The sequence below is a fragment of the Acinonyx jubatus genome, chromosome E4 (assembly GCF_027475565.1).
Source record: "Acinonyx jubatus isolate Ajub_Pintada_27869175 chromosome E4, VMU_Ajub_asm_v1.0, whole genome shotgun sequence".
Lineage (NCBI taxonomy): Eukaryota > Metazoa > Chordata > Mammalia > Carnivora > Felidae > Acinonyx > Acinonyx jubatus.
Genome location: NC_069395.1, coordinates 37,465,943 through 37,493,114, shown reverse-complemented (window position 1 = coordinate 37,493,114; position 27,172 = coordinate 37,465,943). Strand labels below are relative to the sequence as shown.

Here is a 27,172-nt window from a genome sequence, read left to right as displayed (position 1 = left end):
GCTATTCTGGTTTATTGGAGGAGACCGGATAAACATACACTGAAAATGCAGAAATGCTAAGCAGCAGGAAATGTAGCGATGGAATCAAGCCTCCACTGTCTGCCTTTAAAAATTTTTTTTTCATGTTTTTATTTATTTTTGAGAGAGAAAGAGAGAGAGCGCATGAGCAGGGGAGGGGCAGAGAGGCAGAGAGAGAGAGAGAGAGAGAGAGAGAGGGAGAGAGATGGAATCTGAAGCAGGCTCCAGGCTCTGAGCTATCAGCACAGGGCCCGACGCAGGGCTCAAACTGACGAGCGGTGAGATCGTGACCTGAGCCGAAGTCAAAGGCTTAACTGACTGAGCCACCCAGGTGCCCCTCCACTTTTTGCCTTAAGCGTGATCTTTGTAGACCTCAGCCAGGCCCCAGACCACCGACAGGAGGGCCGAAGACTGGACACAGAGGGCATACATGTGGGAAAAGGCAGGTGATTCTAGTCGAAAGCCCAAAGAACTAATTATGGAGCCCACCGAACAGAGAAAACTCTATGAAAAGAACTATTTTTTCTTACCTGAGGCTGCAAATCTTCTGAGGAGAGACTCTGCTATTGTTTCGGTTAAGATGTGCACTTCCTGAAGGCAGAGAAGGTGATTCAGGTGTTACCCCTGGAAAGGTGGCTGGCAGTGAGAGAGGGGTGGGTGCGGATGACTCAGGGCTGATTTGGGATTTGCTGCCTTACCTACGGTGACTCAGGCAGCCCAGGCCCCTGCCTTCTGTGGGCCAAAATCCTGTGACAGGATCCCCCATGCAAACATGCAGGCAGTTGCCTTGCGGGTGGTCTGAAATGCTTCTGCCACTGCTCTGTAACTGTCTCAAAGGACAATCATTCGGCGGTTAAAACAGGGAAGGAGGGAGGTATGATGTTCTATAGCTAAGTGGATTCAGGTGGGGCCAGGAACGTTTTCTAGAAAAGGGGGATTTCAAATCTACTTGGCTGAATGAAAAGGAGCTATCTCCTGTCTCATGCATGATCTATGAATGTGTCTTCGTGTACACTCCCCTGCTCGGCAGTGGTAACACATTCAAGTTGGTCAATAGATTGGAGTGAGCTGAGGTGTCTGCAGAGTTCCTGTTGCCTGAAGAGGCTGGGTAGCACATTGAAAAGTGCCTGGTTTCTGTTGCCGGAAAGAGCTGGGCTCAAATACTACATGGGCCACTTACTAGTCATGTTTCCTTGAACAAGTTGCTTGAACTCCCTGATTCCACAGGATCCTTAATTATAAAATGCAGACAATCACTCCATACAGTGGGGCTGAGAATTAAATGTGACAATAAACAGCATTAGGCCAAAAGGAGCTCCATGTGTTTCACTTCTGTGCCTGTCAGAGGCACATTGGGAAGGCAGGATCCGAGATGGAGCTGGATAAACAGGTGTGCCCCATGTGGGGCCTTAACTGTGCTTTTCTCTAATGAAGTGCCATCTGGAGGGGAGGCAGCCTGAACCCAGATTGCCTGTCCAAGATGGCAGCCTGTCCAGAGACTCCTCCACATAGAGCCCGTGGCAGGCCTAGGACACATGGGCCACACGGCCCATGCCTGAGCACTGCGTTTGGCAAATAGGGCCACCTTTGGAAACTCCCACCAAGCCCAGGCTCTGCAACTGTGCCTGAATAACACAACACAAACACGGCATTAAGGTCCAGAGGTGGTGCCTCGGTGCTGTCTGTGGTATGTCTCCTGGGCATTGATGATAAGGGCTGAGAAATGAAAAGGAATCTCAAAAGGGGAACTATTGGTTAAGATCACGTGAACCAACTTTTTGTAAACACACTTCCATTTTTCTTCTTGCTTTTTAATATTCCTTGTGTGTTCTTGTATGAAAATGTATCTCTTACAGCTCAGTGTGTCAAATGAGAAAGAGGGATCAGGGGCGCCTGGGTGTCTCAGCTGGTTAAGTGTCCGACTCTGGATTTCGGCTCAGGTCATGGTCTCGCTGTGGTGAGATGGAGCCCCACGTCGGGTTCTGTGCTGACGGCTCAGAGCCTGCTTGGGATTCTCTGTCTCCCTCTCTTTGCCCCTCCCCGCTCATGCCATCTCTCTCTGTGTCTCTCAAAAATAAACAAACAAACAAACAAACAAACATTAAAAAAAATAAAGAGGAATCAATCACAAGTCCCGGGTTCCAGCGCCAGCTCTTATTAACTGAGAGAGACCTTGGGCGGATCCATTCATCTTGTTGAGCCTCAAAGATCTCAGCTGTAAAACGAGGACACTAGTGCCTCTCTCACAGGGTTCTGGTTAGGATCCAATAAAATAATGAATGTAAAAGCCCTTAATGAACTGGGGGCAAAAGGGATACAAATGGAAGCTAGCTTTTGCATTGGTCATCTGCTTGAAGCATTGTAATTACTGGGTTGACTTGCTGGGCTAACATCTGAGCCTATTCCTTCTTCTCTGCTTGTCAATCCTTACCTTAGTTTCCCTTCCCCATGAGGTCAAAAGAACTGGGACACTGTTGATCCCATTGTGCCTGGGGCAGGTCAGATGTTCCTGAATAGTCATTACAGATTTCTAGGGATAGAAGTGATGATCCCCACTTGCTGATGTGAGTGTGAGAATCCTTTCTCCTCGCCTCCCAAACCCTCTCAAGACATGTTGTTCCAGTCTTTTCTTCAACAAGGGTGACAAAAATGAAAAGAAAAGAAAAAGAAAACAAAAGAAAAGGGGTACATAGGGACACAGGGTATGGGATGCTGACTGCCATGGTCTCACCCACAGACTTTCCATGAAACACTTGACCATGACAAGATTTCATGGGAAGTCTCTCAAGTCCCCTGTCTTTGTTTTGTTCATCATTCCCTCCCCTCTCAAACACTGTGAAGGCTGTAGAGGACGAGGCTATAGCTACACGGCACGAAAGCCAAGACTGGGTGCAATTCTTAGCCATTCCGTGGGAATGTGACTTTACGGCCACTGACTCCTCTTGCTTTTAGCATTAACTACCTTGTCCTAGCAATTTTCTTTCATTAAAACATTAAAACCATTTTCTAACTGTAAAATAATAAATACTTTTAGAAAAAAAAAGAGCTATAATTCCACCACTGCTAACATCTTGGGGGTATTTCCTTTCGCAACCACAAAATGTGGGAGATGACAGGTATATATAGTTTTGTGTACTTTTTCACTTAATGTTATGCTGTGAGAAATTTCCCATGATGCTAAAATTCTGAGAACGACATGGATTTTAATGGCCGTATAATGTCTGTCATACAGATGAATCATAAGTTACTTAGTCGATTCCCTATTGTTCGACATTTAGACTATTTTTATTTTTTTCTATTAAAAATAACACTGCTATTACTATCTTTGTCCATAAGTGTCCATGCCTCTGATGATTTCCTTAATATAAATTACTAGAAATAGAACCAGTGGGTCAAAACAGTAGGAATATTTTTGAAAGTCTTGATATACGGAGCCAAATTGCCCTCCAGAAAATAGGTACCAATTTGCCCTTCTGCGAGTAGTTGCAAAAGTACTCACTTCACCCCATGCCCACACAGCTGGATATTATCTCTGCTTTAATCTTTGCTCTTTTAATACATGCAAACTGATTTGCCTTATCTTTTTAAAAAATGTTTATTTTTGAGAGAGAGGGTGGGAGAAGGGGCAGAGAGAGCGGGAGAGAGAGAATCCAAAGCAGGTTCCAGGCTCTGAGCTGTCAGCACAGAGCTCAGTGTGGGGCTCGAACTCCCAAACTGCAAGATCATGACCTGAGCTGCAGTTGGACACTTAACCGACTGAGCCACCCAGGCACCCCTGCTTTCTCTTTATGTAGCTACCTTGTCCTGTCATTAGAGGTATGGTACTTGTTTGTTACCTGTTTGATTATTGTGTATGCCCTGCCTACTTCCAAATAGAATCTGGGGTGGTTCCAATTAGATAATAAGTCTCCAAAGACAGTAATGTTCCCAATTTGTAGCATCTATGACTGGCACAACAGGCTTCACATAGTCAATATTTGATACATGTTTGGAGGCTATTTTTGTACCATATAAAGATGTTCATGAACAGAATAGGGCATTCCTTTCTCCTGATGTATGTGACTTCATTATGTTCCCTTTTCCCAGCCCTCAATGCTCTTAAGCAATTAATCTTAAAGGCATATAATTATTTGCTAGTTTTGGGGGGAGAAAAAAGCAAAACAAAAATAAAAAAAAAAAAACACCTCTATCTTCTCAACTGAGTTATCAGTCACTTGAGGGTAGAGGATATGCCCTTTATTTCTCTTCGAAGAAATGAGTACAGCATTGAGCACATGTAGACATTTAATTTTTCATTCATTAATTCACTCATTTAATAAGCATTACCGACCATCCATTATATGTCAAGCACTGTACTCAATGCTGAGGAAAGTAGCTTCCAGTCTAATAGAAGGGGTGGGTGTGGGAGCATGTAGGATGCTATGAGAACATTAAGGAGGGACCTGAAACCCGGATGGGAAGAATTAAGGAAAGCTTCCTGAAAGAGGTAGTAGCTGACAGGAGTTAGCCAGTAAATAATGTGGCTGAGGGGTTGGGTGTTTCAGGGGCAGAGAGCTGCATCAGCAAAGTTATAGTAGGCAAAGGGTGGTGCTTGGAGGAGTTTCCTACTGGTGTAGCAAATCCAAAACTTCGAGAGGGACAGAGAAAATGCAGGAGGTGAGGCCAGAGAGTTGGCAGGAGCCATAACAGGTACAATGAGAATGGAAGCGACCAGTTTCAGGCTTCGCCAGTCAGTGTGTGCAGGGGCAACGCCACCAGCATCAATATCCAGCTCTCCCAAGCTCAGCATCCCATCAGCTTGACTAAAGGAAGTTGAGATCTTTGCAAAATATCAGGTATTTTCAGGGTCTTTTCCACCAAGTCCTTAGAAGACTCTTCAGGGAGTACTTCCATGTTTTGGTGAAATGGTCTAGGTTATCACCTGCCCATGTCTAGCGAGGCTGGAATCCTGCAGTCCCAGGCTTTAATGCTTCAACAAGGGTACCAACACAAGGCTGGAAGTTCCGTCCTATCGTTGTCACAAATACCTAGCAGTCTATTGAGCTTTATAGTGTTGACACTGGAGCATCACTGCTGCATCTAAAGACCAGAGATGATTGCCACGGATCTAGCAAACCCTCTGGGAAAATGCCCTTGTTGGGTAACGTTCAAATAAAGTTTCCCCAGTAAGGCTGCTTGACTGCACACCAACAGCTTTCCAAACTTCCACAGAAGTTCTCCCCACTCCACTTTCTTACAGGAGCACACATGCTGCCAAAGTGGTTAGTGAGGCAAGTTACAGCATTAGCTTCCACCATGAACCCAGAATGCCATTCCCCTTGGGCACTCTGGCCTAACTACTGGATTTGATCTGAGGGGCCAGACACCTTCTTCTATATGATGACTTAATTCTTGGGTCCCCCTGCTACTTATAATCATGACTCCTTCGGGCCCATCAGATTACTGAAATCCAACTAGGGACAAGATTCAGACTCTTTCTCATAGGCCGGACTGTTCAACTTCTGTGTAAATCAGTGGGTGTAAATAGATACACGGAGAGGAGGGCGTTGCCTAACTGTTCTCATCAAAGGCATCTAAATAACATCTCCTGCTCAGACAACACACCTGGATTTGTTAAGCTATTTAGATTTTATGCTGCAGACAAAGAGGATCCAATCGAGTTTTTATATAGTCTATTAGTATACACATTGCACTATACTAGTTAGGGATTAATATCCATAATATACAAAGAGCTCTCAGAAACTGATTTGAATGGTGCCTGGGTGGCTCACTTAAGTGTCTGACTCCTGATTTCGGCTCAGGTCCTGATCTCACAGTTGGTGAGTTTGAGCCCCACATCGGGCACCACGTTGACAGTGCAGAGGTTGCTTGGGATTCTCTCTCTCCCTCTCTCTCTGCCCCTCCCCTGCTCTCACACACACTCTTATAATAAATAAATAAACTTAAAAAAAGAAAAAGAAACTGATTTGAAAAGACAAACCTGATAGAGATGGGTAAATAATATGAATGCAATTCATAGAAGAAAAATCCAAATGTCCAAAAAATATATTTAAAGATGCTAATTAAAATTGAAGTAGTAATATAATAGCACTTTATATACCCTCTGGACTGGTAAAAATTAAGAACAGTGATAACACCTACTACTGGTGAAAGTGAAGAGGAAACGGCTATTCATCCATTGCTGGATGAAATATGAATTGCTGCAAACTATTTGGCAATCAGGGAAAGACTATAACAGTTAAACATATATGGCCTTCAACCCAGCAATCCGACTGCTGGGAATCTAGTCTACAGAAATAAATCACGGTTGAAAAGATACATGTACAAAGGTATTTTTTGCTGTTGTTTGTGGTTGGCAAAACACTGAAAAGAAGCGAATGCCCACCATTAGGGGAATGATTGAATACATTATAGCATGCACATATCATGAGGAGTAACGGAGCCATTTAAAAAGTATAGGCTACATCTATACTCAGTGACTTGGAGGGATTTCCACTAAATATGATTAAGTAGGAAGAGCTGTATGCAACAGTGTATGTGTCCTCCAATTCAATTTTGCTGCTAACAGCAAAACAAAAACCCTAACATCTTTTGTGTGTTGGCATGTATGTGTGTGTGCGTGTATGTGCATGTGTGTGTGTGTGTGTGTGTGTGTACATTTCTCCTGCCTTGTCTTGCAGATCGGAGTGGCCAATGAGGTATAATGGGAGTTTTGGACTGAGTGTTTGGTGAAGCTCTTTCTTGCTATTGGTCTTCCCCTTTTCTTTCTTTTTTTCTTTTTCTTTCTCTCTTTTTTCTTCTTTCTTTCTCTTTCTTTCTTTTTTCTTTTTCTGCCTACAGATTTATTTAACAGAAAACCATCTCTTCCACTTTTACTGAGGTGGCTGACCATGACCAAATCCGCCTCTAAACTGGAATTCAGTTGCTGACCCAGCTCCGGCCTCAGCTTCCTTGTTGGCACCAAGGGACACAGCCCTTCATCTGTAGGTGTCTCTGTCAGTGTCCCCTCAGGTGAGTCTTTCAGGTCTCTCTCCCTCCAGACCTTCGGGCCCTGGCCTGCCATCTCAGGACGGCTGTGACACAGAGCGGCAGGCACGATCTCAGGGGGCAGATGGAGGTAGTCACAGAGATACTGGATACCCTGGCTGGTAAGATACCAGCAGAAATGTCTCCAGGCAAATTGTTCCTTTACGTGGCCCCGTGATTTGAGAGACTACATGGCCTTCATGATGTGAAGATTGGGCACATTCTTGTCTGCTGGCTCGGGGGGTTTAGGCATGTGGATGTCTTCCTTGGCTTATCGTCGCTCCCTTCTTGAAAAGGAGTTCATAATGACAATACGGCTCTCCTTGGGCATCAACATCTCGTTGGCTGCCACGTCTGGGGCTGGGGCTGGGGAGTGGTATTCTCTTTTTTTATCTGAAATGGGAATGTGATAGCTGGCACTTTTACAAACATTTTTTATGGCTTTGAAGATATGACCGTGTGAAAGATCGCAAGGCAGACAGTTTGAAGGAACCTGGCTCCCTGATCACTTTATGGAGCCCTGGGCTTTGTTCATATAAGCATAAACCCTCAAGGAATGAAACCTCTGTAGCTGGTCACTGTTGTGAGGAGGCAAACACAATATACGATTATGTGAGCATGAAGAAAAGTGGAAGTGTACATACCAAGTTCTTAGCATTGATTAACTGGCGTAGGGGTGGGGTGCAGGGAGTAAAGAAAGAGAGAGAAGGGAAGGTATAGAAAAAAAATTTTTAAGTGCCTTCTATTCAGAACAAAGCAGCATTATGATATTATACCATTTATTTCCAATTATATATTCACTCCTTCTGAGCCCTCTTTGTTCCTACTTAAAATTCTCCCTCCCTGAGGGCCATCCTGAGGCATCTGAATCCCAGCAAGAGACAAGGTTCAGACTCTCTTCTCATAAGATTGATCAATGTTAAAAAGCTGACAGAGGAACAGAAGTATCTCAGGGTAGTGAGATTTCAGGTAATCATTTTCTTTCTTCCTTATTTTGGTATGATTGTCTTATTTTTATATTGATCATGTATTACTTGTATAACCAGGAAAGAAACTGCAAAGTTATTTTCATTGTGGAACAACAAAAATAACAAAGAGATTGGAGTGAGGCAAGGTCGGAGGCAAGATCAACTGGGAGGGTATTTTCAATAATCCAGCTAAGAAATGATGATGGTCTGAATGTAAGTAATGACAATGGAGATGGAGACATGTGAAAGGTGGATAGAATCAACAGGACATAGTGGTTGATTGGAAGAGGAAGAGAAGGAAAGGCTTCCAGCTTCAGCAAGTGGACGGAGAGGTATGCCATTTCCTGGGATGAGGAACACAGGAGGAAAATCAACTGTTGAGTGGAAGACATGTGACATCTTCAAATATTGATGCCTAGGCTCCACCCCGAATCAGAATCTCCAGGCATGTGCCACAGGTGATTCTAAGGCACAGCCAGGGCAGAGAGACCCTGGTGAAGACCCTAACATGAGGCTGAGGACCAGGGGGACATGAAGTTTGAGACTAAGAAAACATGGTCAGAGAAGGAGGAGGAAAGCAAAGGAGAATATGTCCTGGAAATCAATAGAAAAGGAAGTTTCTGATACTTGGCACTGTGCTTAGAATATAATTGGTGCTCAATAAATACTTACTGACTAAATGACAGAAGGAAGGAAGGGATAATGGTCTCAAATATTGCTCGGGGGTCAAGAAAGAGAAGGGTTCTAAAGTGTCCATTGGATTTGGCATCAAAGAGGTTGCCTTTAGCTCTGTGGGGTCAGTGTGTGTTGTTGAGCGGTGAGGATGAGGGCAAAGGTGCCAGTGGGCTGACAGCTGACTGGAGACTGGCCAGCCATTATATTGAAAATCTTGGTTATGCTTAGAAAACACATTTCTGAGACATTATTTTGTGGTACTGAAAAATTCTCCCTCTGCCTATTGTATAGGATTCTGATTTGGGTGTAAATTAGAAGCATAAGGAGCTAATTTAGGAGCTTATGCTCTCAAGCCAGACTTGCTAAGACTGAATCTAGACTATGCCACTGACTCGATGCACATCTGTGGGTAAGTCTCTCATTGGATCACCGTGAGCTGGGCACACAGCACTCAGCAAAATACCAGCTGTGAAGTGTTAGACAGCCATATATACATGGAAACCCAAGAATGAGTGGCAAGATTACAAAAGTTCTTTCAGTACAGTTTTGTGCAAATAGTCTATAAGGAACGTGTACTACTTTTATAATTAGAAAAACACGTAAAATGATATTTAACAACAACAAAAAAGTGTTGCTATTCAAGAAAAGATAAAGAAAAGGAAATAGCTAAAGGGTATAGGATGAAAATTTCATGCGCTTCTGGTGGGACAGACATTTGCCTGTTCACGGCTTTTGAAAAAGCCTGAAAGGTGCTGAGGGTGATAACTGTGGCAACAATGTTTCTGGGGAGGGAGACGGAAAAGGGGTCGGAATGCAGTTTGAAGAATTAGCCTTGGACAGGATGTGTCTTCCTGTGATCGGGAAGGAAAGAAGTTGTGAATAGATATAAATGCAATAATTTGGGGGCACCTGGCTGGCTCAGTCGGTACAGCATGCAACTCTTTTTTGTTTTTTTAATGCTTATTTATTTTCGAGACACAGAGAGACAGAGCGTGAGTGGGGGAGGGGCATAGAGGGAGACACAGAATCTGACGCAGGCTCCAGGGCCAAATTGTCAGCACAGAGCGTGACGCGGGGCTCGAAATCACAAACTGTGAGATCACGACCTGAGCCTCAGTTGGATGCTTAACTGACTGAGCTCCCCAGGTGCCCCTAGAGCATGAAACTCTTAATCTCAGGGTCATGAAATTACTTAAATAGAGGTGTAGAGATTACTTTAAAAGATAATAAAAAATTTTAATGCAATAATTTGTAGGTGCAGAGGAACGAGATCAAGGAAGTTCATGACTGATAGTCTTGATGTCTATTACTGAAGCCAGTAAGGCTGTGTTCTGAGAGGGGAGATTTTGAAAAGCCATCATAGGGAAGAAAGGAGGAAACTGACAACACAGATACTGCCAAGTGGCACCAAGCGCCTGGCTTTGGATGGAGACGCGACTCTGCCAAGGCCCTGACCTGTGTCACATCCAGTGGAGCAGATGTATCCACTGTTCTGTCACACAGTTCTGGTGCGTTTGTGGCTCGCTTTAGATCCGTGATTTAGTTGCTTCCCATGTGAACTCGACTCCTTCTCCCTCTTATCGACAGAAATCCTACTCGGTCTGCAAAGCCCAGCTCCGGCTTATTTACTCATTTATTTATTTTAACCAATCCAATTTCCAGGTGGTGTCTCAGAACCTCAGACCTTCTGGGTTCAGGAACTGGCCAAAGGTCCATCTATGCCTTTTCTCTTTGATACCTGTGCTGTCTGATCATGAAAGAGTCATTTCAGGACAGGGGCTTGCCTTGAAGTTTGACTTCCTGATGATTTTTGATTGGGGGCCAGTATTATATTCAGTCTGTGTACATGTGCTTCCTTTAGTTCTGTTATTAGGGATTTAATTTACTGGAGGGGAAGCACCTGCAACCCGTTTGGAAAAACGTTTAATGGCAGCTCTCCCGGATGTGACCCACTTGACAGTAAAAGTTCCAGTGGAATCACTGTAGCGTGGTTCACGTGTAGATATAATCAGACATTTGGCTAACTAGTTGGAAATGACTGGGTTTCCCAGATTCCCACCATACCTATTCTCTGATTTTATCAGGCTCTCCAGTGCTCTCACCCCTCCATTTCAACCAATGCAGCATGCCTCCTGACATATTTTTCTTCTACATTCTGCATGAAACCTGTGACATATCCCGTGGCCTTCTTAGCATCCAAGGTCCCTGATTTTTCCCATTGCATCTTCTTTACCGGCCACCACTCTTGAATCAATCCAGCCGTCTCTTTTGCTTCTATGTTAGGGCTACTGAGTCCTTCATCAGGGCCTAGGTTTTTGCCCCAACATGGCCAGCAGGGATTAGGGGGGCCAAAGGACAAAAAGTCAGCCCTGATGTCACTGGTGGAAATCAGTGGGACTTAAGGACCAAGGACTGGGCCCAGAACAGCCAGGACATTGGTTACATACAGGTGGACTAAGCAAATACGTAATATATTCAGGATAATGAAAGCCAATCCTCTCTGCTAGTGAAGAGAGTTACGAGGATGGAATGGGGAAGATAAACCCTGCAATATTGGGTTGGAATTGGAGGCATTGGTTATATCTCATGGTTTTTGATAGATAGATATGGAAATAGATACACATGTGCATGTTTATGTATATTTATATTATTTATATTTATTGATATTTACATTTACATTTATAATTTCCGAGTTCTATCCATTGAAAGGACAAAGGCCTAGAAGCAATAAATGACACTCCAGAAGGAAGGAGCACACTGAGTACCCAGATCCTGGCTTATGATTATCATCTTCCACTAAAAGGAATCAAAACTTCTTGGAGAAATGGCTGATTTCAGGGTAAGGGCAGGGAAGTATAAGATGAGCCTAGGGCTTGTTACCAGAAGTAACAAAGTAACAAAGTACTAACATATCGAAAGGACACAGGAGATAACATGAAGGGATTCCTACTGACCAAATGGGGGACAGTTTGAAGATTGAAGAAAAAAAATAGTAACATTATAAGTCATTGAATAGGAGTTCAATGAGTCCATACAATTGACTTTTAACCAAAAATTAAGAATTTGTGGGGCTTATAACATGTAGAAATAATTAACATATTATAACAATAGCACGGAAGCCAGAAAGGGAGTAAATATATTATTGTATGTTTCTTACCTTGTACATGAAGTGATATAATATTATAATATTACTTCAAAATATGGTTGTGATGTTAGGAATATATATTTTGACTTCTAGAGAAACCACTAAAAGAAACAAAACCCCATGAGAAATAGCTAAAATGGAATACTAAAAAATGTTTTGCTATATACAAATAAAAGCAGGAAGGGAGATAAAAAGAAGCAGAGAAGAGCTAGAATACATTAAAAATAAATAGCAAGAGAGTAGACTTAAACGCAGTTGTATCTATAATTACACTAAATATAAATGATCTAAACACTACAATTAAAGGATAGGCTGGATAAATAGGATGGTCTAGTAAGGCCTCACTGCAAAGGTGACAACTGAACGAATACTTGAAGGAAAAGAGGGAACAAGACATGCAGATAACTAGGGTCAGAGTGTTTCAGACAGAGGGAAAAATGTGTACAAGACAGATACTGTTTTATTTTTTTAATGTGTATTTATTTTGAGAGAAAGGGAGGGAGAGAGAGAGAGAGAACAAGCAGAGGAGGGGCAGAAAGAGAAGGAGAGAGAGAGAATCCCAAGCAGGCAGAGCCCAACACAGGGTTTGATCTCAAGAACCGTAAGATCATGACCTGAGCTGAAATCAAGAGTCAGACACTTAACTGACTAAGCCACCCAGGTGCCCCCAGATACTGTTTTAAAAAAGAAAGCTGATTAGCAGACATTGCTCAGAGCTGAGGCTGCTTGGATTCTCAATGACTGAAACATCCAAAAATATTCCTAGGATTAAAATTTTGTAAGTTCATGGTTTATGGTAATAATGATCACAGTTATGGATTTAGGGATTAGAAGATACCTTAAAGGTCATCTTGTTCCAACCTCACACCTGTGGCATGGCTAATAGATAATGAGTTGGAGTCACAGCCAGTGAAAATATTTTCATGCCTCCCCAGGGCCTACTCTTCCTCTTGATGAAAGGCTCTAGTAGCAAGTTCTTTCTTCTATAGAGCACAAAGCTGTTTCACTGTATTTGATTTTTTTTTCTGCACTTAAGCAATCCTGATGAATGTCTTACCACATCTAGCGAGACCTAAAGTAGGAGGGTTTCAACTTGACCATAAGTTTCTTGGCTTTCACCACCTTAGCAGGGCCTGTCAAATGGTTTAGATTTCAAAACTTAAACCCTTGGCCTTTACTAAACCTTCCCAGTATCTTCTGTCAAGAGGCTTCCTGGACATTTGAAGGGAAAGTAAACCAAATGGGCGTTTGTTTCTCATCAGTGAAGGCAAAGTGCTCGCAGAGGCCAGCTGGCCTATTTTTGTCTATGTATCAGGGATGGTTGCCAAGAATAAGCAGAGGGGTTTGCCTGCAGCAAAGACCAGAGACAGGGGTTGGTGGAGATGGTTACTGATGCAGAAGGAAGGCCCATGAACAGGATTCAGAACCTGTTGAGATGATCCTAGCTCCACCTTTAAGCTCAGACCTCTCATTCTCCTCCTCACATGTATCCTCTTATCTGTAGGCTCAGGACTGTAAGGGATTCATTCCTCTCCTAATAGAAAGTAGATATCAAGTCTTTGGTTGGGACAGACCTTATAGTGCCCTCATCTTATTATGTGATGCTCTGATTGTTGGTATTCTGAATCCAAAGTGTCCCTTCCCACACCCTCACTAATGAGGCTCAGCACAGCTTTGGCTGGATGCAAAGCCTGGGTGGAAGGACATAGGCACCTGGGGTAGCACTAAATGTCAGAGGGAGTCAAGTTAATCCTAGGGAGTTGCAGACTGACTCAGATTCAAAGACTGAGTGTAGTCCAGAGAAACACCAGAATGCTGAGGTTTCAGAGCCATGGGACCAGGTAGAGCTGGTATTAAAGGAAAGCAGTTTGGGAATAAGCCAACGCAGAGTCCTGAGTTACTTCAACATTTGCACTTTCCTTAAGGCCCTTTGTGTATTAAATATATCCACACAAATTGGAGTTAATTCAGGGTGCTTTTTTAAAAATAGAGATTTTTAAATATATATATTTAAAAATATAGGTTAAAATACAGATTTCTAAGCCCTGCTCTCAGAAATTCACATTTAGGGGGGATCTGGGTGGCTCAGTCAGTTGAGCATCTGACTTCGGCTCAGGTCATGATCTCACAGTTCGTGGGTTTGAGCCCTGCATAGGGCTCTGTGCTGACAGAATGGAGCCTGGACCCTGCTTCGGATTCTGTGTCTCCCTCTCTCTCTCTGCCCCTGCCCAGCTTGTGTTCGCTCTCTCTCTCTCTCTCTCTCTCTCTCTCTCTCTCTCTCTCTCTCAAAAATAAATAAATAAACATTTTTTAAAAAAAGGAATTCAGATTTGGTCAATCTTAGGAGGACCCAAAAAAAGCTGTCTTTTGAAAACTTCCTCAAATAACCCTGGTGTCTTGGGAGTCGTCAGTTTAAGGAGTCGGGTCTGGCAGACACGTGCCGGGTCTCTTGCCGGTGGCCATCTGGACTTCTTGCCCTGAGCTGTCGTACTGTGTTCGCCTTAACTTTTCTCTCACCTACCTTGCTGGTCCCATGACTTGATTACCACCCTGTCCGGTGTTAGCAGGTCTCAGGTCTCAGGACTGCCATAAAAAGTAAGTGAGCTCATGTTAAAGAGTGCTTAGTGCTGAACCTGGTAGTCAGCAATCACTCAGGAAAAGTCAGTTATTCTTATTATCATCTCTGCTTGAAACTATATGATGTGCCTGAATTGTAGGACTCATTCGACTGTGCAATAATATTTCCTGAAGACAGTAGAATTAGAGCAATCTCTGACCACCATTAATCCCTGGAATCTCTTCTTCTCCAGGAAACTTCCTGTTTGGCCCCATTGGGTTCTCACTTGGTGACAGTCTGACTTTCATGGGTCTGCTTTGTATTGTTTTGGCAGGATCTGGAGCAGGTGTAAGCCCCTTTGTGTTTGTTTAGAAATGCTTTCCCCTGGTTGGGAGCAGTTGGGCCTCCCACTCATAGTGGTTTGTTTCTATCCCTTTGTGGTTGTGTTTATGACTGTGGTGCAACTACTTGGAACTGAGGTGTAGTCTCTTTGGAGATGGGGTATTCTGTAGACACAGTGTGAAATTCCTTGGGCTGGGAGGATCCCCAGAATGTACCACAGTATCTCTACTGGTTCTAGAACTGCCCAGAGTGGATAGGATTTTACTGTTATAATGAGAATTAGGATTCTAAAATGCAGGAATGTAAATGCAGGATCCATTCATTTGTTTGTTTGTTCAACTAATGTTTATGCTTTTTAAAAATTTTAGACAGAGAGAGAGAGAGAGAGAGAACATGTGAGTGGGGGGAGGGGCAGAGAGAGAGAATTTTAAGCAGGCTCCATGTTCAGCACAGAGCCCGATGCGGGGCTCAATCCCACAACCCTGGGATCATGATCTGAGCCGAATCCAAGAGTTGGACGCTTAACCAACTGAGCCACCGAGGTGTCCCATGAGTACTTTTAATGTGCCAGGCACTATACTAACATTGAGAAGAAAAAGAGGGTCCCCACCATTTCAGCCCAGAACCTCTTTGTTCTCCATCCTGTCCATAGATTATAATAGCATAGATTATTAAACTTCACTTATTCATACTCCAAGTTACTGAACACCTACTATGTGTGAGGCTAATAGGTAAAGAGGATATACACTAGCTCACTTTTATTCATGAAGGATTAGTTCCAAGACACCCAGTGGATGCCTGAAACTGTGGATAGTACCAAACTCTGTATATACTATTTTTTCTATACTTATATACCTATGATAATGTTTAACATATACATTAGGCATGATGAGAGATTAACAACTTACCCAATGACAAAATAGAACAATGATAACAACATACTAAAGTAAAAGTTATGTGAATGTGGTCTCTCTCTCTCTCTCTCTCTCTCTCAATACCTTATTGTACTGTACTCACTCTTCCTGTGATAATATAAGATGATAAAATGCCTACCTTATGAGATGGAATGAAACGAGTGATGAAGGAATTGTGATGTAGCATTAGGCCACAGCTGACCTTCTGTGGCTATGTCAGACGGAGGATCGTCTGCTTCCAGACCACGGTTGACTGCAGCTAACTGAAACCATGAAAAGCAAAACCACAGCAAAGGGAGCAACTACTGAAGCTCCTCTCTCCAGGAGTTCACATTTTGGTAGGAAAGGAGGTTCAGAAACATATAACTATCCTGTTGCAAGTCCTGTTTGGCATGAGCGAGATGTGATTATTCTACCAAGAGCTTAGTGCTAAAATAGAGCTATAATAGAAATGTGTGCAAAGTACAAGAACTTAAGAATTATATGCTTGGTGCTGTGCTCGGCAATATAGCAAAACAGAGAGAGTAAGAGAAATCGAAAACTTGTAGCTTGGCTCTACTATTTACTACCTGTGTGACCTTGGGCAAAGTACCTTCCCTCTCTGAGTCTCCTGTTTCTCGTTTATAAGATGGAGGAAATAACATCTACCACATGGATTACTGCGAAGAGTAAATGAGGCCTTTTTTTTTTTTTTAAAGAACTTTCAGTTTAGTCCCCTTTTATTCTAATCTACTACCTTGCATAATAGTGGGTTAGTGCCTGACTGTTGCCCTAAATTGTGATTTCCCAAGGATGGTGACTGTGTCATATTCAGCTCTGTATCTACTGTGACCGCCACTTGTTGTATTGTCCCCAGCTCATGTCTGGGACAGAGCCCCTCACTGCTGCTGCTCCTGCTCCCATGCCATGGGCACCATCCAGTGTCCAGGGGCGTGTGGCTAGGTCAAGATGCTCGGCACAGAGGAATGATATAAATACCTGGGGGTATGGAGCAGGAAGCTGGCATGGTCAAGCTTGCTCCTACTCTCCAACAGGTTCCTGATATGCTCCCTCAATTTTAACCTCCACCCACACCCACGTTCTTGAACCCAGCCCCTGCCCCTTCTCTTGCTGTCACACTGCCTTGTCTCTGGCTGCTGATTTCCTCACTGATCTGATTCTCCACACTAGCAATCTGGGCCTCACTGATACACCCCTGCCAGCTTCAGATACCTGTGGTCACATGGGAGTGACCCCCAAAGGACTTCTACTTCTCTCACCTTGACTCACTGCCCTAGTGGATACCTTGCTACTAGCTTTTCTGCCCCAATTGGACTTCTGTCCCACCGTGACCCACTCAACAAACACACACTGAGTTCGAAAAGTATGCCAGGTTCTCCGTGCTAGGGAACACACATATAGAAGACATGGTCCCTGCCTTGAATGACATCTATGATATGGCTCCTATCTTTTGGAAAAGGGCTGTTCAGCTTCCACAATGAGGTTTTCTAGCCCACCTTTTTTTTTTTTTGTAGAATTTTTATGTTTTGTTTTATTTTATTTATTTTTTTTTAACATTTATTTATTTTTGAGACAGAGAGAGACAGAGCACGAATGGGGGAGGGGCAGAGAGAGAGGGAGACACAGAATCGGAAGCAGGCTCCAGGCTCTGAGCCATCAGCCCGGAGCCCGACTCGGGGCTTGAACTTATGGACCTCGAGATCGTGACCTGAGCTGAAGTTGGATGCGGATGCTTAACCGACTGAGCCACCCAGGCGCCCCTAGCCCACTTTGATGAGTAGACACCAAAGTGCCTTCTTGTGGAGCCCTAGTGCCAGCCCTCTTTACCAGACCTGCAAGAATAGCACAGGGGAGGAAGCGGGGAATTGAGAAACAGTTATTGAATACTTACCCTGCTCCAGGTACTGGGGATACAACAGAGACTATGAAACATTTTCTGTCTTCGCAGAGCTTGGAGGTTGTGGTAGGCAGAATAATGGATCCCAAAGATGTCCATGTCTTAATCCTTGAATGCTGTCAATATACTATGCAACATGGCAAAAGGAATTAAGGTTACAGATGGAATTAAAGTCGCTAATCAACTGACTTTAAAATAGAGAGAGTAGGGGTGCCTGGGTGGCTCAATTGGTTGAGCGACCGACTTCAGCTCAGGTCACGATCTCACGGGTCGTGGGTTCGAGCCCTGCATCAGGCTCTGTGCTGACCGCTTGCTCAGAGCCTGGAGCCTGCTTCAGATTCTGTGTGTCCTTCCCTCTCTGCCCCTCCCCCGCTCACGCTTTGTCTCACTCTGTTTCTCAAAAATAAATAAATGTAAAAAAAATGTTTTAAATAGAGAGAGTATCCTGGGTTACTCAGGTGGACCCAATATGATCACAAGGATCCTTAAATGGAGGAGGAGGAGGAGGCAGAAGAGTCGGTGTCAGAGAGATGTGACGTAAGGAAGATTCAACTGGTTGTTGCTGCCTTTGAAGACGGAAGCAGCCATGAGCCAAGGAATGAGGGCAGAATCTAGATGCTGGAAAAACCAAAAAACCAGATTCTATCTAGACCCTCCAGAAGGAACACAGCCCTACACGCAGCTTGTTTTTACCCCAAGGAAACCTATTTTAGACTTCTGACCTCCAGAACAGTACGATAGTAAATTTGTCCTGTTTTAAGCCACTCAGTTTGTGGTCATTTGTTACAGTAACATTTGTTAATTTCTTACTTAACATAGAGTTCAAGTGGGAAGATGGGAATTAAAGACGAAATTATCGTTCAATGTGATGAGTGCAGTGATCAGAGAAGTAGCAGGTGCTGGGACTGTATGGAAGGGGCCCCATCCCAGCCTCAGTGGGGGAGCCAGGCAGTGCCTTCTAGAGGAAGCAGGCTGGGTACCCGCAGGAGAAGGGGAGGAGCCAGATGAGAACCTGCTGTCACCAGGGGTGGGGGATTGTGACCTGGCCCATCAGAAGTCCAGTGAAGAGGTGGGGGAGGGTCTGGGCTACTCTGGGCTGGTCCCTATGCCTATAGTTACTTCTTTTTGGAGAAGTATTTGGCGAGAGTGCTCAAAATGTAAAAGGTGGATAAATAAATTGTGATATATTTATACAACAGAATATAATACCTCAATTAGAAAGCAAATAAAAGTATTTTTGCAGAAAAAATCTAACAGACAAAAATCTTTAGGCCCAGCAATTTTCACTGCTGGGAACTTACTGTGTACGTGTGTCCTCATAGGAGTTCAAAGATAAGTGTACAAGGAGGCCCTCTGTTGAATGGTTTCTAGTTGTTAAAAACTAGAAATAAATGTTCATGGATGGGTGATTCGTTACATTTGAGGCATCCATGGTATGACATTCCATGTTGTGGAAAGCAAAAAAGATCCATTTGGCCTGACACGTAGAGTGACCAGAAGCTTTATCCAAACTGATACTTTCTTGAGAGTGGAAGGGATTCTATTGATAAGTATGCTGGTTTAGAATGTGTAGATCAGGACTGTCTGGTATGGGACATATGATCATACTACCAATAAATAATAATCTCCAGGGGCACTGAGGTGGCTCAGTCAGTTAAGCTTCTGACTCTTGGTTCTGGCTCAGGTGATGATCTCATGGTTCGTGGGTTCAAGCCCTGTCTGTTCAAGCCCTGTGCTGTCAGCACAGAGCCTACTTTGGATTCTCTCTCTCTCTGTTCCTCCTCTGCTCTCTCTCTTTCAAAATAAACATACAAACTTAAAAAAAAAAAAAAGAAGACTCTCCAAGGAAGCTTTTTAAGTGAGAAAAGCAAGTTATATAACACTATGCATAGCATTGGTTCCATTTGTGTTTCTGTTTTAAAGAAAGGATACATCTCATAGTTATATATGCATAAATGCTTTTTTATATAAAATGTATAAAGAACCAATTACCGTGGTCAGATATGGGGAGAACAAGACCATATGGGAACCATTTTTATTTTATTTTATTTTATTTTATTTTATTTTATTTTATTTTATTTTTATTTTTATTTTGAGCCTATACTCATTTTAAACTCTATAATTGGTACTTAAGTTACTTTCATAGTAAAAATGCCAAATTGACAGGGTACATATATTGCTTTCATTAAAAAATTGCAAATTTAAATAAAGTCATGGAAAACCAAATACATTTTAATTAGGTGTTTGCTCCCAGTCTTCCTCTGGTTCCTAGGTTGGCATGCCTCACTTCCTCACACACTACCAAATCTGGATCTCAACAGGTGCAACAGGAAATGGTGGGCAAACAAAACATAGTAAAGAAATAAACACATCAACATCATGTATGATAAAAATTCCTCTAGGTTTCCAATTGGGACAATTATGAAAGTAGAGGCGAAATTTTCTAGAGAAAGTTCTCTTTAAGGCTGCAGACTCTCCACTCAGATTGGGGGGAGCAGGTGCCCTATTGTAGAAAATATTTTTCCTCTATATTCTGAAAACTATTGCAGGACAGTAAATTCTTCCCCCCACTCCTTTTTCCTTCTGCACTGAAAAAGGAGTGCATTTTTAAAGCTTTCCTCCTTGACATGATAAGCTCCTTCCAAGAAGGGAAGGGCTGAATTTCAGGTCACTTCCTCAGCCCTTGTTGTGGACCCTGCCTGAGAGCAAAGGGGAAGAAGGATGGTTCTTTGGCTTGGTCATTTGGTCAGAGGGCCTTAGAGGAGTCAAGTCTGTCTGAAGACCTGTTGATTTCCTTGGATTTTTGTTACCCTGGCTGTTTTCCCTCAGGGAAAAGGAGGGACTAAACACAACCAGGTCAAAAGATTGAGAGGGTGGAGGTAGTCTGACTGTTTCCCTGAAGGACGTTTTAATAGAACCCCTGCCTGTCAGATTCATTCCGTTCCTGCCCTGTCCGGATCTTTCATGATCCCTTAACTTTTCCGGCCTTGGAGAGCTTTCCCTCACAGTGAGGGGGCAGGCGGTGGCAGAAAACACTAGCGAACTAGGGTGTGACCCAGTGTGTCTGCCTCAGAAGCCTGTGACATCTCTATACTTCTGGCTCATCCCCTCTTCTCCCTGTGGGAATTCAGCGTCCCCTTCAGGCAGGGCTTTCCCTAGCTGTAAACACCACGCCTCCCACCCTCCAGACTGTCCTTTAGTCCCCCCACAGACCACACCATCCTTCCCACCTCTACTCTCCCATCAAATACCACCTGCCTCTTCGGGGAGCCCTTTCAGTCCTATCTCTTTCATGAAGATCTCTCTGAGCAATGATATTATGCTAAGAAGATATTGGATTTTAAATGTTTATTTAGTTATGTTTGAGAGGGGGTGCAGAGAGAGGGAGAGAGATAATCCCAAGCAGACCCCAAATTGTCAGTGCAGAGCCCGATGTGGGGCTCAAACCCACGAACTGTGAGATCACGACCTGAGTGGAAATCAAGAGTTGGCGCTTATCCCACTGAGCCACCCAGGCACCCCAAAAGATATTGCATTTTAAAAATAGTTCAAAAATGGTGTGCAAAAGATTATTATTATCATCGATGAGCATAAAATCATTGACCGTAGCCATGGGGCACGTTCAAGCTTCAGGCTTAGCCCAGTGGCAGCCTGTGGTGGAAGCCTGGGATTCTTTAGGTTGGCTTTTCCAACCAGGTGACCCGTGGGGACTGATGGCCTGGTAGCCCAAGGGGCTCTCCAGCTGAGGGGGAGAGCAAAGCCAGCCAGAGCCAGCCTGCTGGCAGGAGGTGCAGGGAGAAAGCTGGCTGCAGTTTGCACATCAAATCCCAAACTGTTTTGCCTCAAATTGGGAGGGGTCGCTTTCTAAGAGGAAGGCAGTTCTTCCCACAGCTTACCTGAGGCCATCACAGCAACCCCTGGTTGCTCTCTCAGAGAACACAGGCTATATTGTGGTCTCAGGACAGAAGCTGGACATTCATTCAACCGGTTCCCCTGATCAGGGAACTCTGGCTGTCGCCACGCACACCCAGGGGTTCTTGTTTCCAGATGTGTCAGTAGAAAGAGAATCTGGGCTTGAGTCAGAGAATCATAAACCGTGAAGTGGTAGAAGGGACTCAAGGAGAAATCCAACACTCTCTGATAAGGTAAATGAGGCCTAGAGAGATTTCAGAAGTGGTTCCCAAATGCCAATCCTTTTATCTGTCTTCTGGGGGTCAGGGGAGACAAAGTAGTGATTTAAAAAAAAAACTAACTAAATTTATTGAATTTGAAAGATGTGTCTTTTATTCCGATATTATGACCTTTTCTTGTTTTTCATGTTTAAGGTAATTTTTAATGCTCTTTAAGCAAATGTAGTGACCGTACTTGAAATTCCAAAGTTCAGATACACAGGTAACTCACCAAAGGCCCTATAAGTCTAGTCAGAGGCAGGGCTGATTTTGAATTTCTATTACTCATTGTTTTCTTCTAACCCACAGAGACACTTAACGTATGACTTGGGGTAAATGATTTACATCCTGAGTTCCAGATTTTGCCATCTGTAAAATGAGGGATCATAAAAATCTGCCCTGGGTCACAAAGTATTCAAAAGTGAGATAATGGGGAAAGAAGAACTTTGAGAAGTAAGGTTTTTACACTGAACAAGGGCTCAGTGTGATTACTATACATCAGTCAACTGATTCTTGAGGTTCTAGCTGTGTGGATTATTTGCTTTGAAGACTGTATAGTTTCCTAGGGCTGCCGGGACAAAGTACCACAAATTGGTAGCTTAAAACAACAGAAGTTTATTCTCTCACGGTTCTGAAGGCTAGAGGTCTGATATCAAGGTATTGGCAGGGTCACGCTCCCTCCAAAGCCTCTACAAGATGATCTTTCCTTGTCTTGTCCACTGCTGGTGGCCCCAGCTGTTTCTTGGCTTCTCACAGCAGAACTCCTTTCTCTGCTTCTGTTTTTCCATGACGGTCTTCTGTCTCTGTGTCTCTGTCTCTTCACACAGTAATGTTCTTTTCATGAGGAAACCAGTCACATCAGATTAGCGCAACGCCATCTTAACTCAATTTCATCTGCAGTGAGGCTATTTCCAGATAGAGTCATGTTCTGAGGTACTAAGGACTAGGACTTCAACACACCTTTGCAGAGGGGACACAACTCACCCCATAACAAAGACCGTCCAGGTAAATTTTAAGTTGTGTTTTAAGTGGCACCAGCTGCCCTAAGGAAAGCAAATTTCAGTCACCCCACTCTTCCATAAAGGACCGCTGTGAGGCAAAAACAAAGGGAAGTAGGGGGGACTTGGGGGATTGGAGGAAAATTAAAGCAGCTGGTTAATCAACAAACGGAAACCTTGGCTTCTGAAAGATGGAGCACTTAGCGCTCCAAAAGCTTGACCAAGCTTGAAAGCAAATTCCAGGCTGTGTTCGCTCCCTGGAGAACTCTTAGCTGGAGTGCTGCTCCCCCCAGAACAATCTGCATTGCCAGGGAAAGGTGAAGCTTTCTTAAGTCAACACACTTGGGCCTGAAGCAATATTTATTTATGAAGGGTCTGAGCTGGGCTCTGCTCTGCTGAGAGCGGACACACTGGTGACAGGGGCACTGCTTGGCAGTCTGGGCTTGCCAGGCCCTGGGGCCAATTGAATCAACACCAGCCCTCTTCTCGTCTAGCTGCAAGCCTCTGCTTCCTTCCCAGAGAGCTTTTTTGTTTTTTATTCTGACTCAAAGGTCAAAGCCGGCTGTGTTCCATTCTCCCAAGGACTGCGCCAAAGAAGGACATGGTCATGAGGAACTCCGCTCGGATCTTGCAAAGCATTCTCTCTCCATAAAGTTTGTGGGCCCTGAAACATGTTATTTGAGGAAAAGAGGGTTGCATTATGGCTTTCACTGGCCCTTGGCGCTTTTGCCTTTGCGGGCTCCTCCCTCCATACAAAAATATTGAAAATTATGTTTTATATAATTGGTATACGGATTAGCAGTAATTCACTCTGGATTCTTATTCTATGTCCATTAATATTATATATATATATATATATATATATATATATATATATATATATATTTTTCCTTCTGGTTTTAAAAGAAGTTAAAACATTTTGGGGCTCCTGGTGACTCAGTCAGTTAAGCGTCCGACTTCGGCTCAGATCACAATCTCAGGGTTCATGGGTTCCAGCCCCACTCTGGGCTCTTGTGCTGACAGCTCAGAGACTGGAGCCTGCTTCAGATTCCGTGTCTTCCTCTCTCTGCCCCTGCCTCGCTTGCACTCTGCCTCTTTCTCTTTCAAAAACAAATAAGAACATTAAAAACAAAACAAAAAAAAACCCACCATTTTTGTTGGTCCCTAAAATATCATGGGCCCTCAGCACTGTGCCTATGGGTAAGTGAGCTCTGGAGAGGGGCTATGATATTTTTAAGCATGTGGCCGTGAGGCACAGAGAGGGGTGTGTATCTGTGTATATCCATATGTGTGTGTGATTTAGATCTAGGAGGTGATTTAAGCTCAACCCAGTCTGGAACAGAGGAATGACCAAGATGACCTCTTGAGGCCCATGTAAACTGAAGAAATAAGGATTAAAGAACCAAGCCCTTTCTCTTTCGAGTTAGATGTTCCCTTTCCTCCTGTGAACCCAGATATGTATCCAAATGGAAAGTGCATCTACCTTGTCAATGGTTCCCTGATGTCCAAGTTCAATATCTGGATACTTTGCCTCACCACAAGTCAAAAATGTAGAGGAAGATGTGCAAAACAGGGTGAGGAGAGGAGGAGAAAGCCAGAAGGAATTACCTGGACCACTAGTCTAAACAGGGGCCCAGAGCCTGAGATTATTGCATATCAGCACAAACCCTTGCCTGTGGCGGGGGGGGGGGGGGGGGGGGGGGATGGGTTTTTCACAGGGACCAGAACTATTCAGTTTTGAGCACAAAGTATTTTATCTTCCGTCTAACCTAGTGCTCACCTACCTTCTCCTCCATCAACGAAAATTGTACCAGTTTTACGGAGTCTAGGAAGCATTCACTGAATCCTTAGTTTGGCAAACTTCATCTGTAAAGGGCCAGCTAGTACATATTCATGCCTTGCAGGACTTACGGTCTTTGTCACAACTACTTAATTCTGCTGTTGTAAGGCAAAAGGAATCATGGATAATATGTTAAAAAAAAAAAAAAAAGGCCATGGCAGTGTTACAATAAAACTTATTCACAAAAACAGTTGGAAAGCCAGATTTGGCCTGTAGGTTGTAGTTTGCCAAACCCTGGACTTCCCTATCTTTCCCTTCCTGACCACATCTTGTTCCTTTTTCCAGAACATTTCTTGAGTGTCTATTATGTGCCATACACTGTGTTAGGGATATTATTTGGTCTGGTAATATTTAAGTTATCCTGCTTTCACTTCTCATTTCTTGAATGACCTCAAAGGTCCTGTTTTCGTCTATATCCTCCATGAAGCTTAACATAGTGCTGAACTGAGTATACTTTGGTTTCTTATGGTATTTGTTGCTTACATTTTTCTGGTCTTGAAATCAACAGCAAAGGCATTAGTTAAATTCACCAAAACCCACCAATTTGTATTTGGTGTTCAAAAACCTTTCCTTTTAGGCCTCTGCTTTCCTCATGGAGCAACCTCTAGTTCCTGCTTGCCTGGCAGTTAACAATACTCAACACTTGTCAGTCAACAAATATCCATTTAGCACCTACCAATATACTCCAGGCTATTATTTAAAAAAATAAAAGATGCAATCTCTACTCTAAGTGTTTATAAACTGTGGTACACATTGGTGGCACACCAAAAACCACATCTCCCACTAGTATTACCCTTTTGAAGCCCACATTGATTCTTGGGTAAGCTGGTGGCTTTCTCAATCAAGGAGATATTAACAAACATGAAGCAAGTAGGTAAGTACTAGCATAATGGAGCTCTACTTCTTGAAATGCTCTCTTTTTGAACTTAGCTGCCATGCTGTAGGGAGGCCCAGGACAACGAGCAAGAGAGGAGACCATGTGGAGAGGCCTTGAAGAATGAGGCATCACATGGAGAAAAGGGCCAGCCTGCCCCCAGTGGTTCTAATTTCCTCGGCTGAGGTATCTGACATGTGAATGAAGCTCTCTTGGAATCTCCCATCAAGACCGAGCTTCCAGATGACCGCAGCTACGTGAGACACATTGAGCCAGCAAAAGGACCACACAACTGATCCCAGCCTGTATTGTAGAGTTGTGAGTAAAAATCATTTTAAGTTTATAAGTTTAAGTGGTTTATAATGCAATAGACAAATGAACTAACAGTTGATAGACACTAATTAGGAAGAGTGTACACACACACACACACACACACACACACACACAGAGTCCAACCAAGAAGCCACATAAGGTCATGCCTGCTGGATCAAAGGCTTGTACCAGCAACTCAAAGCCTAAAGACAAGGCCAGGCTAGAAAAAAACCACTGAGGAAGTGTTCTGGGACTGAATGACAGATAGGATTTGAATATACGGAAAAGAGCAACCTAGGAAAAGAAACAGCGAGAGCAATGGCTCATTTCTCTATGGACTACATGCCTTTACAGGAAGACTCTGAGAGCTAAAACCATCCCTAAGGACTGACTCTAATGATGGACTTCTAGGAATGGTGACATAAAGAGGCATTTTGGTATGCAGCTGAGGTCCCTCCCATTTCTCTCAGAACATACACATGGGTGGCAACCTATTCTATTTACTCATAAAACCAGTCCTGATAAAAAATAATCTATTATAAATTTAGAAAACTCCTGGGGCTGGGGCACCTGGGTGGCTCAGTGGGTTGAGTGTCTGACTTCGGCTCAGGTCATGATCTCATTGTTTGTGGGTTCGAGCCCCATGTTGGGCTCTGTGCTGACAGCTCAGAGCCTGGAGCCTGCTTCAGATTCTGTGTCTCCCTCTCTCTCTGCCCTTCCCCCACTCATGCTCTGTTTCTCTCTGCCTCTCAAATATAAATAAATGTTTAAAAAAATTAAAAAAAAATAGAAAACTCATAGGGCTAAATCCCCAGGACCCTAATAGGGCTTTCACTTTTAGGAGGAATAGCCAGGAACAACTAGGTTTACGCTGTCTACTTTATAAAATGGCCAAATGCTAGGTTACAGGGTCCTGTTATTATCCGTCCTGGTCCATCTTGTGTACCAATGATTTGGTGTCTTATTTATCTATGTACTACCCAATTAAAATTTTTTTCACTTTTATTTACTTATTTGTGTGTGTGTGTGTGTATGTGCGTGTGTGAGAGAGAGAGAGAGAGAGAAAGAGTGTGAGCAGGGGAGGGGCAGAGAGAGAGGGAAACACAGAATCTGAAGTAGTTCCAGGCTCTGAGATGTCAGCACAGAGCCCAATGCGGGGCTTGAACCCACAAGCTGTGAGATCATGACCTGAGCTGAAGTTGGACGCTTAACCGACTGAGCCACCCAGGCGCCCCTGTACTACCCAATTTTTAAAGGCTAATCGCTTCTCTGCCATCTGAGTTTTTGGTTCCCTAATTGGCGACACCATTGACTGAGATCTAGAGCTGCACAATGACCACACTGTATTGTAGCTGACTGTTCACTTCTCTACAATCCCCACCAGAGCACAAGATGCTCAAAGGCAAAGATATTTTCTGTTCAGCGTTGTGTCTCCAA

At 43.6% G+C, this 27,172-nt stretch overlaps 1 long non-coding RNA gene and 1 pseudogene across 1 annotated transcript in view; both read right to left on the bottom strand.

Moving 5' to 3' along the window:
- The window catches only part of LOC113603839 (uncharacterized), an 80,175-nt gene extending 56,623 nt beyond the window's left edge, over positions 1–23,552 (bottom strand). The window contains exons 1-2 of the long non-coding RNA XR_008293039.1: positions 17,537–23,552; positions 549–609 (exon numbers count right to left, since the gene is read on the bottom strand). This is a non-coding gene — a long non-coding RNA (uncharacterized LOC113603839). The remainder of the gene's footprint in view (positions 1–548; positions 610–17,536) is intronic.
- LOC113603838 (40S ribosomal protein S10-like) lies at positions 6,072–8,718 on the bottom strand (annotated as a pseudogene).
- Positions 23,553–27,172: the final 3,620 nt, after the last annotated feature.